General features: G+C 35.8%; 1 pseudogene; it reads right to left on the reverse strand.

Annotated features, from left to right (window-relative positions):
- LOC114378820 overlaps positions 1-10,223 on the reverse strand; it is a 35,251-nt pseudogene extending 25,028 nt beyond the window's left edge.
- Between the last annotated feature and the right edge of the window lie 7,096 nt (positions 10,224-17,319).

Below are 17,319 nucleotides of genomic sequence, written 5' to 3' on the forward strand. Positions count from 1 at the left end.
CTCTCCAACAAGACTCATCTCAAATTCAGATTGCATCTGTTGAACAAAATGTCGAAGCATCTCATTCGACATCCCTCCAAACACAATGTCATCAACATATATCTGTGCTATCATCAAGTTTTCAGCATCTTGTTTGACAAAGAGAGTCTTGTCAATTCCTCCCTTCCTATACCCTTGCTGAGTAAGGAACTCTGTTAGCCTTTCATACCAAGCTCTTGGAGCTTGCTTCAATCCATAGAGAGCCTTCTTGAGCCTGTATACATGATCTGGATGAGTTGGATCTACAAATCCCTTTGGCTGCTCCACGTAGGCTTCTTCATTCAGGTATCCATTCAGAAACGCGCTCTTCACATCCATTTGGTACAGCTTGAATTTGAGGATGCAAGCTACACCAAGTAACAATCTGATGGACTCAAGTCTAGCAACTGGGGCAAACGTTTCATCAAAGTCTACACCTTCAATCTGAGTGTAGCCTTGAGCAACAAGTCTGGCCTTGTTTCTGGTTATGACACCTTCTTCATTGGTTTTGTTCTTGAAGATCCACTTGGTGCCAATCACATTAGTTCCCTCGGGTCTCGGAACTAGCTCCCAGACTTCATTCCTTTTGAATTGCTCCAATTCTTCTTGCATAGCATTGATCCAGAACTCATCAGCCAGTGCCTCTTTCACATTCTTGGGCTCAATTTTGGAGACAAAACATGAGTTGGAGACAATCTCAATCTCCCTTGATCTTGTAGTGACTCCTCTGTTTGGATCTCCTATAATCAGCTCCTTGGGGTGCATCTTCTGGATTCTAATGGAGGGTCTCTTGTCAGGTTGGTTGATGTTTGATTCATCTGTAGCAGAATCAGAGTTTTCTGCATTTTCTCCACTTTTAGCTGCATCTGCTACATAGTCTCCCGATGTTCTGACATCTTCTTCGACATCATTCTTTCTTGCTGGAGTTAGATCATCAACAACCACATTGATGGATTCCATCACAGTTCTGGTTCTGGAATTGAATACTCTATATGCTCTGCTGTTTGTAGAGTATCCCAGGAATATTCCTGCATCACTCTTGGGATCCATCTTTCTCCTTTGCTCTCTATCTGCCAAAATGTAACATGGACTTCCAAAGATGTGGAAGTGCTTGACAGTTGGCTTCCTCCCTTTCCAGATTTCATACAGTGTGGTTGGAGTCCCTCTTCTAAGTGTGACTCTGTTGTGGATGTAGCATGCTGTGTTCATGGCTTCAGCCCAGAGATTATAGGGAAGTTCTTTGGCATGAAGCATGACCCTAGCAGCCTCTTGCAAAGTCCTGTTTTTCCTTTCAACTATGCCATTCTGTTGTGGTGTAATGGCTGCAGAGAACTCATGAGTGATGCCTTCAGATGTGCAGAATTCAGTGAACCTGCTGTTTTCAAACTCTCTGCCATGGTCACTCCTGATTCTCTTGATGACACAGTCCTTTTCTCTCTGAAGTCTTAGACTCAACTCCTTGAATACTTCAAAGGTGTCTGATTTCTCTCTGATAAAGTTGACCCAGGTAAATCTGGAGAAATCATCCACAACAACATAGGCATACCTCTTTCCTCCAAGGCTTTCAACTTGCATAGGCCCCATCAAGTCCATGTGAAGTAATTCCAGCACCCTGGAAGTGGTCTGATGTTGAAGCTTCTGGTGGGACATCTTGACTTGCTTTCCAATCTGACATTCACCACAGATTCTGCCTTCTTCTATTTTCAGATTGGGAATGCCTCTAACAGCACCTTTGTCAATGATTTTCTTCATACCTCTTAAGTGCAGATGTCCAAATCTTGATGCCATATTTTGACTTCATCTTCTTTGGAGGATAGACATGTGGAGGAGTAACTGGTTTCTTGAGGTGTCCATAGGTAACAGTTGTCCTTTGATCTGTTGCCCTTCATTAGAACTTCACTCTTCTCATTTGTCACCAAGCATTCTGACTTTGTGAAGTTTACATTGAATCCTTCATCACACAACTGACTGATGCTGATCAGGTTTGCAGTCAGTCCCTTCACCAGCAGTACTTTGTTCAGACTAGGAAGTCCATCATGAACTAGCTTTCCCATTCCAATGATCTTTCCTTTAGAGCCATCTCCAAATGTCACATAGCTAGTGGAGCAGGGCTCAATGTTCACCAGGAATTCTTTAACTCCTGTCATGTGTTTGGAACAGCCGCTATCTAGGTGCCAATCTTCCTTAGCTGATGCTCTAAATGAAGTATGAACAACAAGACTGACAATCTTGTGTTTTGGAACCCACATCATCTTCTTTCTGCTGTTGCTACTTTGAGTTCCATGATGTGGATGGCCATGTAGATGATAGCAAAAGGGCTTTATGTGACCATACTTGCCACAGTAGTGACACCTCCACTTCTTTCTTTTACTTCTTTTGCTCTTTTTCTGCTGCGTTCCATGATGTCGAGACCGATGTTGTGACATCGTGGCTCCAGTGCTGTTTTTGGCAGGAACAAATTCTGTCATGGTTACTCTGCCAGCAGATTTAAACCCAAGTCCTCTCTGGTTTCCAACATTCTTCCCAAGCTGTAGCACTTCATCAAGCATATCTGAGCCTTTATTCAGCATCTTTATTGATTTTGTCATGTTTTCCAGTTTAGAGTTCAGAAAACCAACTTCTCCTTTAAGCTCAGAGATCTCCTCTTCATGTGCCTCCTTTTCAGCCTCCAGATTTGCAATGACCTTCTTCAGTTGTGCTTCTTGCTGAAGGATCTTCTCACTTTTGATGCATAGTTTTCTATAGGATATAGCAAGCTCATCAAAAGTGATTTCACTATCTGTATCACTTGAATCTTCAGCAGATTCAAATCTCCCAGTGAGTGCATTTACATCTCTGTCAGAATCACTTTCTTGTTCACTCTCTGTATCATCAGACCGACATACAGAAAGTCCTTTCCTCTGCTTCTTGAGATAAGTGGGACATTCAGCTATGATGTGTCCATAGCCTTCACACCCATGGCATTGAATTCCTTTGCTGTGACTGGGCTTTTCATCTGACCTTTTCTGGTATTTACTACCTTTCCTGATGTCGAAAGGGATGTTCTGGACATGTGGTTTCTGCCTCCTGTCCATTCTGTTCAGCACTTTGTTGAACTGCTTTCCAAGGAGCACAACTGCCTTAGTCAGACCTTCATCAGTATCCAGGTCATACTCATCTTCTTCTCCTTCATCATTGGACACGAACGCCAAGTTCTTGCTCTTCTTTTCAGCCCTATCCGAGAGTCCTAGCTCAAAGGTTTGAAGGGAACCAATGAGTTCATCTACTCTCATGTTGCAAATGTCTTGGGCCTCCTCTATTGCAGTGACTTTCATGTCAAATCTCTTAGGCAAAGATCTGAGGATCTTTCTCACCAGCTTTTCGTCTGTCATCTTTTCTCCCAAGGCAGTGCAAGCATTGGCAATTTCAAGTATGTTCATGTGGAAGTCATGAATACACTCTTCCTCCTTCATCTTCAGATTTTCGAATTTTGTAGCTAATAGTTGCAATCTGGACATCTTCACTTTGGAGGTTCCTTCATGAGTAGTTTTCAGGATCTCCCATGCATCCTTGGCCACTGTGCATGTGTTGATCAGTCTGAAGATATTCTTGTCAACTCCATTGAATAGAGCATTCAAAGCTTTGGAGTTTCCAAGTGCCAATTCGTCTTCTTCTTTTGTCCAGTCTTCTTCTGGCTTCAATTCATCAGTGGGCTTTCCTTCTGTGTCCAGCATCTTGGGATGTTCCCAGCCTTTGATGACAGCTTTCCAGGTTCTGCTATCCAGTGATTTGAGGAAGGCCACCATCCTTGCTTTCCAGTATTCATAGTTGGTTCCATCCAGAATAGGTGGTCTGTTCACTGGTCCTCCTTCTTTCTCCATGTTCATCAGAATTTATCTCCCTAGATCTCACTCAGTGATTTCGAGTGCAAGCTCTGATACCAATTGAAATTCTGATACTGGGGACAGATGTCGTACAGGATGTCACGACATCACGCTTCAGAACATGCAGATTGTGTTTGACTGTATGAACAGATTAAACAAGTAAATAACACAAGAGAATTGTTAACCCAGTTCGGTGCAACCTCACCTACATCTGGGGGCTACCAAGCCAGGGAGGAAATCCACTAAAATAGTGTTAGTTCAAGGTCTAACAGCCACTGTTTACAACCTTCTCACCTAACCACTACCCGTGCGACCTCTACCTAAGAGCCACTCTTAGATATGAGAACCCCGCTCACTCCCTCTCAATCACACTCCCGTGTTTACAATCAAATCAAAAACACACCAGAGATTGCTCTCTGAACAAAAGAGATCAACTCTACACACTAGAGATCAACTCTACACACAAGAGATCAACTCTACACACTCAGGTCCAACACATGATGTTAGAGTAACATCAAGGTGGCTCACAAAACACTCAAGTCCCAAAACTCACAAAATAACTCTTCAATCCCGGACTTGGTACAAAACTCGTGCAGCCTTCGTGTTTATATAGCAGTGAGCGTATCTGGGCTGCAACTTCTTGTGCTGGATGAGATCTATCATTCTTCTGAAAAATCTGCACTTAAAGATCTAAAAGATACAGTTTGATCTTTTAGTTTTTATCTTTAATCTTTAATCTTTAATCCCTGAACGAACTCTTCTAGTTTGTAATTCGAACTTTAATTATCTCTTAATTCGTTCCTAAAGATAGATCATCTTATCTCTTGCTAACTGCACAATAATCTGTTAAAGATATAACAGATTTATATGTCCAGTATTTTCGGGCCAGATGTCCTGGACATCGTATCCGACATCGTGGATCCTGCAGCTTCAATGCTTTTAGCAACTCCAGTATTTTCGGGCAGGATGTCCTGGACATTGTATCCGACATCGTGGATCCTGCAGCTTCAATGCTTTTAGCAATTCCAGTATTTTCAGGCAGGATGTCCTGGACATTGTATCCGACATCGTGAATCCTGCAGCTTCAATTCTTCATTTGACATTTCATCTTGCCTTGTGCATTGTGCAGCCCGATCTTATTCTTTGACATAACGTTGGACATCATGTGCAGCAACTCCAGCTTTCCTTCATTGTCTAAGTGCTTATGTTTTAACAAAATCTTAGCCAATCTTTTAAAGCTTAGTAAAGCTAAGCACTAACACATTACAACTTGCTAGCCATACATAACTAAAATTACACAGATCATTTGACACATATACATTCAGAAACTCAAAATGAGTATACATCGAAGGAAAAGAAGGAACTTGAGTAGCAATGAAACTTGTGAGTTATGAATGTGGAAGTGACCGATTTCCCCAATATATGAATAAGCGCTTGGATACGCATTTCTGCAGGGACCCCAAAAAATTCCTTTTCATTTGTATTGGCACAAAGATGCTGATAACATGTCATCTTGTAGTCCTTATCATTTGTCTTAAAACAGTCTACACATCCAAATCAATATAATGGCATGGCCTACTCTTTTCAACGATGGTCAGATTCTTTCCACCAATCTCTACTTGTCGTTCAAATGAAAGTCTTTCCATATTGATCCTTTGCTTGTAGATTGTATAATTTCTCATGATATGCTGGAAGTTCGAGAGGCATAAAATAAATGGCAGATGGGCCAGTAGGGGTCATTCTATATGCCTAGATGCACAAATTGATCATGCATCAACTTGATTATATTTTCCACTTTCAAGGTGTTTGACAGCATCCTTTCACCTTTAAATCCTTTTCCTTGCTTTCTTCCTTCATTTTATTCTGTGATAAACACATGAAAATAATTAGAGTAGAAGAGCTACCATTTATAATTAATGTTAACATGGCAGTTAACGTGAGAGAAGAATGTTAAATAACATACAAATTAGAGTCTCAATTAAATTGGTCAAATAGAGTTAACACAAGGATTAGCTTGGAGTGATATGATATTCCTAAATTTAGAAATCAAATAATATGCAAAAGGAAATTAAAAAATTAAATTACAAGTAAGAAATATTTTCATTGATACGATGCATGAATAATAACGAGGAACATGCATGAGCATTTCTTCTCACCTTATTCAAACAAAGTCGAATTTACTTTAACAGTATATTGTTGCAGCTTGTAAAGAGAGCATTGGACAGCTGATCCCTAAATGTCATGGAGAATTGGAATGCTAACGCTGCCTCTACTACGCATCCTTTTTTGTTTGATTGTTGCAAATTAAATTTGCATCCATATTCAACAATGCCTCCAATTCTTCACTATGATGGAAGTGTAGCTGAAATCATGTTGCCAGTTACTACTTGTTTCCCTCAATTCTCAAAAACCTGTGCTTCCGAGGCAATGAATCTTCGTGGTGCATCATTGTTAAGTTTGATAGTTGTAGATCCTGTTCGTGTATCCAACGATACCCATATTTCTTCATCTCATCATGAGAACCGTGGGAACCCTTTATTTTGATATCCAATTCCAACTCACCAAGATAAGTCGTACCCCAGTAATTACATATTTCAATGAAAAATGGTCCATTCGCCTTTTATTAAGTACCACGAATATTGCACTACAGACAACAACAATGCAACTATTTCCATTCTGCATAATTAAGAGGAGACGAGTCTATGTTTATTAAATTACCTACATATTGATTTTTGAACCACCTTGGTATTTCACTTCCTGGAATGATACTTTCAATGCCTGTAGCTGTCAAACGGCATGCATGTTTGTTTTGGTGGAATGCCTAGCACATGGACACAACTTTATGTTAAATCATGGTTCCAACACATAAAAGAGAAAAAGAAAGAGACGGGGGAGGAAGCAAGGAGTGTACACACTGATGAGGACACACCTAAACAATTTGTATCATCCATGATAAACCGATGCCAGTGCAGCGTTCCCTCAATTAATTCTGGACAGTTAAAAATATATAATCCAAATTTTGTGTCATCATCAAGTAAATTTTCTCTAATTGACCATGGCGGCATGTAGGTTCGTGATGGAAAATAAGTTCGTGAAGGGAGCTCAGGCAAATATTTCAATCGCTTGCAGTGCTGTAAGTTTAAAGCTAACAGTTTGGAAAGCTCCTTGAGACAAGGCAGAGTAGAAAAGTTGTTTCCCATTAAATCTAGGCATTCTAAGCAATGTAAATTTCCAAAAGCACCAGGGATTTTATGTAAATTGCAAAAACTTAGATCAAGTTCACGCATACATGAGAAAATAGGCAAGGAAAACAATAAACGACTAACTGAATCTTTATGTGCTTTGACATACACCAAATGTAAAGGCCTCGAAAACAACCTTTTCAAAATGGAGGATGTTGATTGGGATTGAGTAGGAGCTTCACCTATACAAAGCTTCTCCGAAAGCTCATCATCCCTTGGTTCATCAAATAACTGTATATTGTACATTTTTTAACAGCCAGAAAGACTTAGGTATTCAAGAGAATTGAGACCCAGTATGCTGCTGGGTAAGCTTACTAGATTTTTGCAATCTTTTAAATTTAAAATTGTATGCTTTCTTAGAAGACCAATGAATGGATCTATCTTCCTGAGTTGTGTACATCCTTCTAGATTTAACGTTTCAAGATATAGAGCCTCTCCAAAAAATTGTAACTTGATGAGACTTGTGCAATCTTTCAAATTCTAAAATGCAAGCTTTCTTAGAAGACCAATGGATGGATCAATCTTCCCGAGTTGTGTACATCCTTTGAGATTTAGATGCTCAAGATTTATAGCCTCACCCAAATTTGGTATCTTGATTAGATTTTTGGAGTGAGAGATATCTAAATGTCTCAAATTGTGTTGAGGCTGCAGTGAACAATAGCAGGAGGCAAAATAAATAATAACTAGACCTTCTTCTATCTCGATCTTAAATTAGTTGGAAAGAAAGAAAATATATAACAAAAGATAATATGTCTTTTTTAATCATTTAAAGAAAAGTAAAATAGAAAAAGAATAAAAATTTACACTATACCTTTGTGTCTTCCCATAATTGTTTCATGTTACTATCAGGAAGGGACATCTCAACGAGCTTATGCGGCTGAAAAGATGGTGACAAACACTCAAATAGATATTTTTTTTTCCAAAAAAGATATCCTAATTCATTTAAAAGATGATTGATTTGAGGAATTTAAGGTGACTCATTTTCGCTCATTGTTTTTTGAGGAAAATATTCTAGATATTCAACAACTATGACTTAAAAGATTATTTTACTTCCTACAACAGAAAATGGAATGAAATGTTAGATCTTTAATTTTGAGGTGTTTACAGCTTCTAGAAAAATGACAACCTAGGATTTTATACTCCAAAACTATTTTACCTTATTATCTAACATAACTTCGTGGAGATCTTTGTAATCCCACAACCTATTCCATTTTCTTGGCTCTTTAGGTGATTCTTCTCGAACAATATACCTACGCAAATCTCTCAACAAGCCATGCATATAAATCTTTCCAAATTCAATACTTATGAGTGATTTATCAACAAGAACTCGTAAGCCATTTTCAGGATGAAATCTGCAAAAATCTATAATTTCCTTAACATAATCCTCGTCATAATCAGCGAAGAAGCAAGCAATATCTAGAAATATTTTCTTATCTTTGTCATTGAGCTCATCAAAACTTATTCGCAACACATCCATAATGTTTCTACTTTTATTTTCTTAGTCTAGCCAATGCACTTCTCCACTGTGAGACATTTCCACCAAACAATGTTGAGCCCATTACTTCGATCAATTGCCAAGGGGTGACCTTCAACATGTGATAATACACCCTTCATCAACTCTTCATAACCACTTTTAATATAATTACTTTTGAAAACATTTATGCAAAACAACTTAACAGCATCGATGTGATTCACTGGCAAGACTCAGTAAACATCATCTACTCCATGTTTCCTCAATATATGTTCATCCCTAGATATTATGATTACCCTACTCCCTCCACCTAGGCATTCACGCAATAGAGTTTCTCTTCTCCCTGTAAACATCATCAGTTGTCCAACTTTATCAACATGATCAATAACTATGAGTGTTCTTGCATTTCGTAGGCTAGACCATACCAAACATGTTCCCTCATAAACATTACAAATCTCTAGATTTTCTTCATTTAGAAACTGAGAAAGTAATTGTTTTGTACACCTAATGCACAATGCACCGGAATCTTGATAAATTTTCCTTACATCATCAATAAAACAACAAAAATCATAATGATGAGAGATTCTTTCATATAAAGCACAATCAAGAGTTGTCTTTCCTATTCCGCACATCCCACTAATTCTGACAACTCGAACAACATTAAACAACTCCAATTCTAAAAGCTTTACTAATACTTCAACACGGTATTCCATCCCAACTAGATGATCATTTGGAAGACTTGAAAATTTGGGACCCAAAATTTTTAGTATGTTTTGAACAATTTCTTCAATCTCTCTGCATATTGTTGTAGCCTGAAAATTTAAAGATGGTAGAGAATGCAAAATCACCACCCAAGAGAACCAAAAGTGAATGTACATGTATATAACAAGATAATAATATAGTACTTTTTAACTTTTAAAACATTGTTGCATTAAACGCCTAAAAATTTAGACTCAATTTGCAGATTACCTCCTCAACCACTCTCACTTCTAATTTAAAAAGGGATAATAAATTAATTTAAGAAAACTGCATGACTAAGAACTGGTGAAATATATGCACATGAAGGTAACTCGATGCATATATACTAATTAAGGTCCATCAAGAAATGACACATGAATACTTACTTATTTTGGATATCCCAACCAGGTAGATTGGCCCCATGTGTAAGAGCTTTACTCAATCTTTGCAATTCCTCCATCTTCTCTTTATCCTCACTAAATCTTTCTTCGTGTTGGGCAAAGGCTTCTCATAACTTCCACTTTGTTTTCGCACCTCTGATGGACCAACATCGTAAAAAATAGGCAGAACATGTCTTGGCGATATTTCAATGCAATTGCAGATGTGTGCTAGTTCACGCAAGCACCAAGTAGAGGAAGCATAGTTCTTTGAGAACACCACAATGAAAAGGCGAGACCCTTCAATGGCTTGAAGCAGCTTGGGTGCTATGGATTTTCCTTTGTTGAGACTCACATCATCTCTGAAGACATCAATGCCTTTTTTTCGGAGAGCTTCAAAGAGAAAACCAGTGGAGTTGTTGTGTGAGTCTTCACCACGGAAGCTCACAAACACGTCATATTTCCTTTTTGTATAAGTTGAAGGATTGCATTGGATGATAGTGTTAGAAGCCATTGCAATTGTTGTGAAGGTGCAAAGCTAAGACAATGGTTTCTGGATACAAAGAAAGCCTTGGCAGTGAAATAATATAATTATATACAATGGTTTAGGCATAGCCCTAATTCATTGTGCTTCATCCATATGTTGGGGCCAGCTGAAACTATCATTTATTTAGTGAGTAACTTGGTCGTTGGCTCATGGCAGTTAACGCGAGACACACGGGAATGTTCATTAGCACCTTGTAGAGACAACTAAAGTTGGTCAAAGAAATTTGATAGAAGGATCACCAATAGGAATTTTAGGGACGAAATTGTTAGTTTCTTTAAGATAATGAAAGACCGTGAGCATTATTTCTTCTTCTACTTGCTTGTGTATTGTACGGTAATGTTGATATTTTAAAATAAAATTTTAAATTATAATGTTTATTATAAATTAGCAAGTGTTATTACAAAAAACATTAATGAAATACATAATATTCAAGCATACGTCTTAATGAAAAATTGTTCATCTACTATTACACATAAATTACTTTGGAAGTAAAGTATAGGTGTATCATTTGTTAGAACACATAGTTTCTAAACAAATTAAATTATTATCAAATTTAGAAATAATATTTTTATCACATTTGAATAAGAAATAATATTTTTATCACATTTAGAAATAATATTTTTATCGCAATTGGAGTTATAATGAACATGTGTAGGGATTTTTATATGATTAAATTGGGTTTTTTATGTTTATTGAATTTTTCCTTTATGATTATAAATGCAATATTGATGTCCTGGTGTGAATTGATTGATAAAATTGAGTTCTCTTGGTGTTTTCATTTTTCATACCTATGATTTTGATATAATTGTGCGAAATTATTTGAGGGGTTTTATTTCCCATGTTGTGATAAAAAATTTTTATAAATTGTTATATTGAGATTCTGAAATTGTGAGTATGTGATAAATTGAACTTGTGATAAAAGGTGAAATACATGTGTATTAAGATGTGTATATTGAGTTGTGAGCTATGAACTGTGTAATCACGCAATTGTAAGACCCTTTTAGGGCGACGAGTATTATGATGGAATCAACTGTAGGAACCTGACGAGTTTAATTACAAGCGCGACCAGTCAAAATGATATTGAAAACAATTAAGTAGTTGTGTATATTGCATAGTTCATAGGTAAAGTGTATATGATTCATGAGGTGTGATAACATGCTACTTTGGGATTATATCATTGTGATTGAGACCGATTATATGTGATAAATTGAGTATGTATTGACTCGTAATATATGTGTGCATTGAGATGTTGTGTGCATTGAGTTGTGAGCTATGAATTGTACAATCACACGACTATAAGATCCTTTAAGGGTGACTAGTTAATGCTAAGACCCTGTAAGGGCAACGAGTTAATGCACGATGAGTATTGTGATGGGAACCACTCTGGGGGTCCGAGGAGTTTAATCACAAGCGCGACAAGATAAAACTATTTTGAAAACAATTGAGGAGTTGTGTGTTTTATACAGTTCATAGATAGAGTTTGTGTGCTAAAATGTTTTCTCGGTTGGACCTGAATCAGGAGGGAGAGGCCCTGATGGACTCTTCGGAGTGTAGGCCTTGGAGGTAAATACACTCGGTTTGAGTGCTCCTTTAAGCATATGCCGATTCCACATGGTTGGAGCATTCTCGCAAAATAGCGTGACTCTGACTAGTCTCCCTATGATTTTACCGAGTGAAAATGACCTGACTTGCTAGTGTGTGGTTTGTCTTGTCATGTACTCCTAGGCGCCTGACGAGGTTTTTCACTGACATGGTACCACATTGCATATAGGATTGAGTCTTAGTATATATGTTGCATAATGCTTGTGTATCGATCGATATTGATTGACTTAGTGATACTGTGTTTTGATCATTGAGTATGTGAATGTTGTGAAAATGAATGAGATGTGTGGTGTTGTGATGTGATGTTGCGCGACAAAGTGGTGAAATAACATGAGCTATTCTTAAGTAAGTTATATTTTGTTTATATGATATTTATACCTACATGTTGTCTTGCTTCTCTCTATTAGTTAGGAATGTGATGACTCACTCCCCATGTGCTATTTGTGTTTGAATCCTGTGATGATCTCAAACTTTGTGTTTGTGGGAGCAAATGGTTAGGTGGATGACTATGAAAAACATCATGCTAGAGCACACGAAAACACAATGCTCTGATAGGATGTGAGATTTGAGTATAGGTTTCTATATTAATTGCATGAAGTCTTAGATGACCTTGTTTTGAGCCGAGATGATTTATTATTTATTTGAACAAGTTTTATTATACATGTTAGAAAAGTGAATGTGAGCCTTTTATCCTTTTGAAAGACTAGCATTTAAATGTATTTTAAAAACATTTAATTAATTCTAATTTCTTCTTCATTTTATTATTAATACATATATGTGAGGGGTAGAGGGTGTTACACTACAATTTATCACCTCGGGTTCCTAACATGGAACCTTACACTTTTATTTTAACACCTCGTGCATAAAATTTTTTTTCTTAAGGTAAACACAAATCAAGTTATTGTATAATTCACAACTCACAACACAAGTAATATCACCTCAAGTATTAATCACACACTTATTCACAACCAAATTTCATGTTCACAATTTTAATATATCACAATGTCACAATTCACCATCACATGTTTATTTGTATCTCACAAATCAACACATATTCAATTTATCCATTACACACAATTTCAATCACAATTTCATGATCCCAATATAACAATTTATCATGCTAGTCTAGTAAATCTTGTCCAAAATAGAAACAAATTGTACGAAAATGCTTCTCACAACATGGGGAGTAAAACCCCTCAAACAATTTCACGCAATCATACATGAAGAATTACAATACAGTAAACATCTCAAGATAAACCCCAATTTGATCCTCTAAGGATCCCTACACATGTTCATTCTAACCCAATTGCAATAAACTCATCTCTTACCTTTAAACGGGCTCACGTGTGTAGTTTGGTAGTGATAGAGGCATCTCTAGCGGTTTTCTAAGATTCTCCAAACTTTTTCTCTGGTTTCTCTACTAGGGTTTCAAAGCCTTGGAGAGAAGGAGAAGGGATTAGAGCCTTCATTGCACTATCTGTGTGCAATGAGAATTTCACCCTCCACAGATGTTACTTTTCAAAACCCAATGATGTAGAAGTGCCAAAATGAATTTCAAATGCAAAGTTAAAATTTCACAGTGATCCAATGATTAACAAGTACAGGATCGTAGTTTTATTATGACAAGTTTGGGTGTATATGGAAAAATGAGAGCTACATGCAAATGACATTTCTCTCACAGTAGGCATTAATTTACAAATCCCAATAATGGCTTTGTGTAGAAATGAGTTCCAAATCTGGTGTATAAATTTTATGACGATCCAATGGTTAACGAGTCCAAGATCATAGGTTTATTGGCACAAATTTGGATGTATGTGGAAAAAAGAGAGGATTTTGGGAGAGGAATGAGGGAAAATGAATTTGAGAGGAAGAGAAAGTGTAGAGATGTATCGTAAATATAAAAATTGACATAATATATCTATTTATATCTGCGGTACTCTTAGCCTATTATTTACTCTATTTTTTTATTTTATCATTTTATAAATAGAAACTCTATTTTACTCCTTATTAAATTAATAAATAAAACATCATTTTTATTTTTCTTCAAACCATTATCCATTTTGTGTAATTCGGAATGATTCCGTCACATATAAGACGTAATCTTATGTCATTCACCTACTGGTGTCTCCCATTTTCACATTTAACATAGGGACAAAAAAATTTCCCACACAAAGTGTAGAAGCAAGCTTCATGATGATGAATCAAGTTGATTCAAGTAGTTTTGATAATGACAAAGATGATGAAAAAAAGCCCAAAGAATGATTTCAAGAATGAGTCAACAAGTTCAAGATCAAGTTTAATTTCAAGTTTCATGAGAAGAAATCAAGAAGATTCAAGAATCAAGAGAAGATTGATTTCAAGAATCAAGAGAAGATTGATTTCAAGATTCAAGAGAAGATGAATTCAAGATTCAAGAGAAGAAATCAAGAAGACTTCACAAGGGAAGTATTGAAAAGATTTTTCCAAAAACAACATAGCACAGTTTTGTTTTTCAAAAGAGTTTTTCTCAAAAAATTTCTAAGTTACCAGAGTTTTTACTCTCTAGTAATCGATTACCAGTTTCCTGTAATCGATTACCAGTGGCAAAGTTTGATTTCAAAAGTTTTTAACTGAATTTGCAACGTTCCAATTGATTTCAAAATGGTGTAATCAATTACAAGATATTGGTAATCGATTACCAGTGTATCTGAACGTTGGAATTCAAATTCAATTGTGAATAGTCACATCCTTTCATAAAAAGCTTTGTGTAATCGATTACAAGGATTTGGTAATCGATTACCAGTGATAAGTTTTGAACAAAAATCAAAAGATGTAACTCTTTCAATGGTTTTCAGGTTTTTCTAAAGGTTATAACTCTTCCAATGGTTTTCTTGACTAGACTTGAAGAGTCTATAAAAGCAAGACCTTGATTTGCATTTGAACAATACTTACAACCTTTACAAACAACTTTTCCTCATATTCACTTACAACCTTTGAATCTCTTTGAACATCTTCTTGAACTTCTTCTTGAACTTCTTCTTCTTCTTCTTCCTTTGCAAAAGCTTTCTAAAGTTTTCTGGTTTTCCAAACCTTGAAAACAGAAGTGTGCTATATCTTTTCATTCTCTTCTCACTTTTCCAAAAAGAATTTGCCAAGGACTAACCTCCTGAATTCTTTTTGTGTCTCTCTTCTCCCTTTTCCAAAAGAACAAAGGACTAACCGCCTGAATTCTTTTGTGTCTCTCTTCTCCCTTGTCAAAGAATTCAAAACGACACAGTCTGAGAATTCTTTTGATTCTTCTTTTTCCCTTTAAACAAAAGATTTCAAAGGACTAACCGCTTGAGATATCTTTTGTTTCCCCTTCACAAAGTTTCAAAGGACTAACCGCCTGAGAACTTTGTCTTAACACATTTGAGGGTACATCCTTTGTGGTACAAGTAGAGGGTACATCTACTTGGATTGTTGTGACTGAGAACAAGAGACGGTACATCTCTTGTGCATCAGTTCAAGTGGAGAGTACATCCACTTAGTTGTTCAAAGAGAACAAGGGAGAGTACATCCCTTGTGGATCTTTGCTTGTAAAGGATTTTACAAGGTTGAAAAGAAATCTCAAGGACCGCAGGTCGCTTGGGGATTGGATGTAGGCACGGGTTGTTGCCGACCCAATATAAAACTCTTGTGTTTGTCTTCTTTTTCCCTACACTTTTAATTTTCGCTGTGCACTTTAATTATCGCTTTTACTTTTGGTTAAGTTTCTATTTCTGTTCTTTACTTTCTTAACATTATAGTAAAAGCCTAATTGATCTTAATAACATTAAGAAGGATAGATTTTTAATTAGTAAAGGTTCATTAATAATTAATTTAACCCCCCCCCCCTTAATTATTCCGAGATCACTTGATCCAACACAAAGATGGTGCATTATGTTCAATAAATTGCAGGAATTGTTCAACCCCATTCTTATACTCGTCACTAATGCGTGATACTTTCATCCAACTTTGATTCATGTTTCCCCTTTGTTGTGACACTTCATTAAGTTATCCAACATGCATGAAAACCTCATTTTTTCATTAAAGGTGTGGCCCTATCCCATTTAGGAAGACGTTTTTTTATAGTAGATTTATGCATAAAGGTTAATTATCCTTTGTTAAATTTCACAAAATTTTGGCAGCATTTCGCATTGGTCTCTAAATATACAAGATGAAAGCGATGACATGTCATCATCCACCACATTCAACTATGCACTCGGATAACAAAGTGAAATCAACTATACTGAAATATCGTCAAATTTAACAAAAGACAATTAACCTATACGTATGAATCTACTATAAAAAATAAGTATTCCCAAACTATCAAAACAGACAATTCAAGATTCAATACATCAATTAATGCAAATTGTCCATATTAATCATTGTATTGAATCTCAAACGAGAAACTAAGGTTCACTCGTAACTCACGTAATTGCTAAAATAGGTTTTTAACATCGGTTGTTTTCGGCTTTCAAAATCGGTTAAAAAATCAATGTTGAAACTACAGATGTTAATTTTATCAACGTTAACATCGATTTTTTGTTAACATACACTACACGACATCGATTATTATGAAAACCGATGTAATATAATAAGCAATATAAAAAAAACAAAAACTGCAAAAACAACATTGGTTTTGATCAAAACTGATGTTGTAAGGTGCATAACAACATCGATTCTTAAAAAAACGATGTTGAATTGTGTATTCTAAAACGTTTTCTACATCGATTCTTTTAGAACCGATGTAAAAAATACCTTTATAACATCGGTTTTAGGCCAAACCGATGTAGAAAGTGCATATAAAACATCGGTTTTGCCCAAAATCAATGTTGAATATTTTTACAACATCGGTTTTAGTCAAAACCGATGTTATAAGGGAACTTTCTACATCAGTTTTAAATCAACCGATATTGTTTTTTATATAAAAAAATTATTTGTTTTATAATAAACCAATTAGAATCAATTTATAAAAAATATATTATTTTAAATTAAAATATTTAAAAATATTATTTTTATTACAATATCACATTACTTACAATCTCATAATATTAATTTAGAAACAAATTTAAATAATAATTATCAAACTATAAGATATAAATATTACTCATTTTCAACTTACATGTATATCGCACAACAAAATAAGTAAAAGCTAGATTTTTTAACTAAAACTTAAAATAGGACAATTACTTATGCAAGGCAAGTAACTAATGTTTCTTAAACAATATTGGTCCACGAAACACTTGTTATTTTTATAAGTTATTAATATTTTCATTTTAAAAATGAAAATTGCAACCTAGTCACTCTATAAGTCATGTTAAGAGTATATGTTAAATAAACTAATTATCCAAGTTGAATATTGAATAAGATAGTAACAATTTGCTCTTAATATTGAATAAGATAGTAACATATATTTCATTTTAGTGTGCCATTATAAAGATCTAGCTTTCTAAGGCAT

Source organism: Glycine soja, chromosome 12, assembly GCF_004193775.1.
Source record: "Glycine soja cultivar W05 chromosome 12, ASM419377v2, whole genome shotgun sequence".
Taxonomy (NCBI): Eukaryota; Viridiplantae; Streptophyta; class Magnoliopsida; order Fabales; family Fabaceae; genus Glycine; species Glycine soja.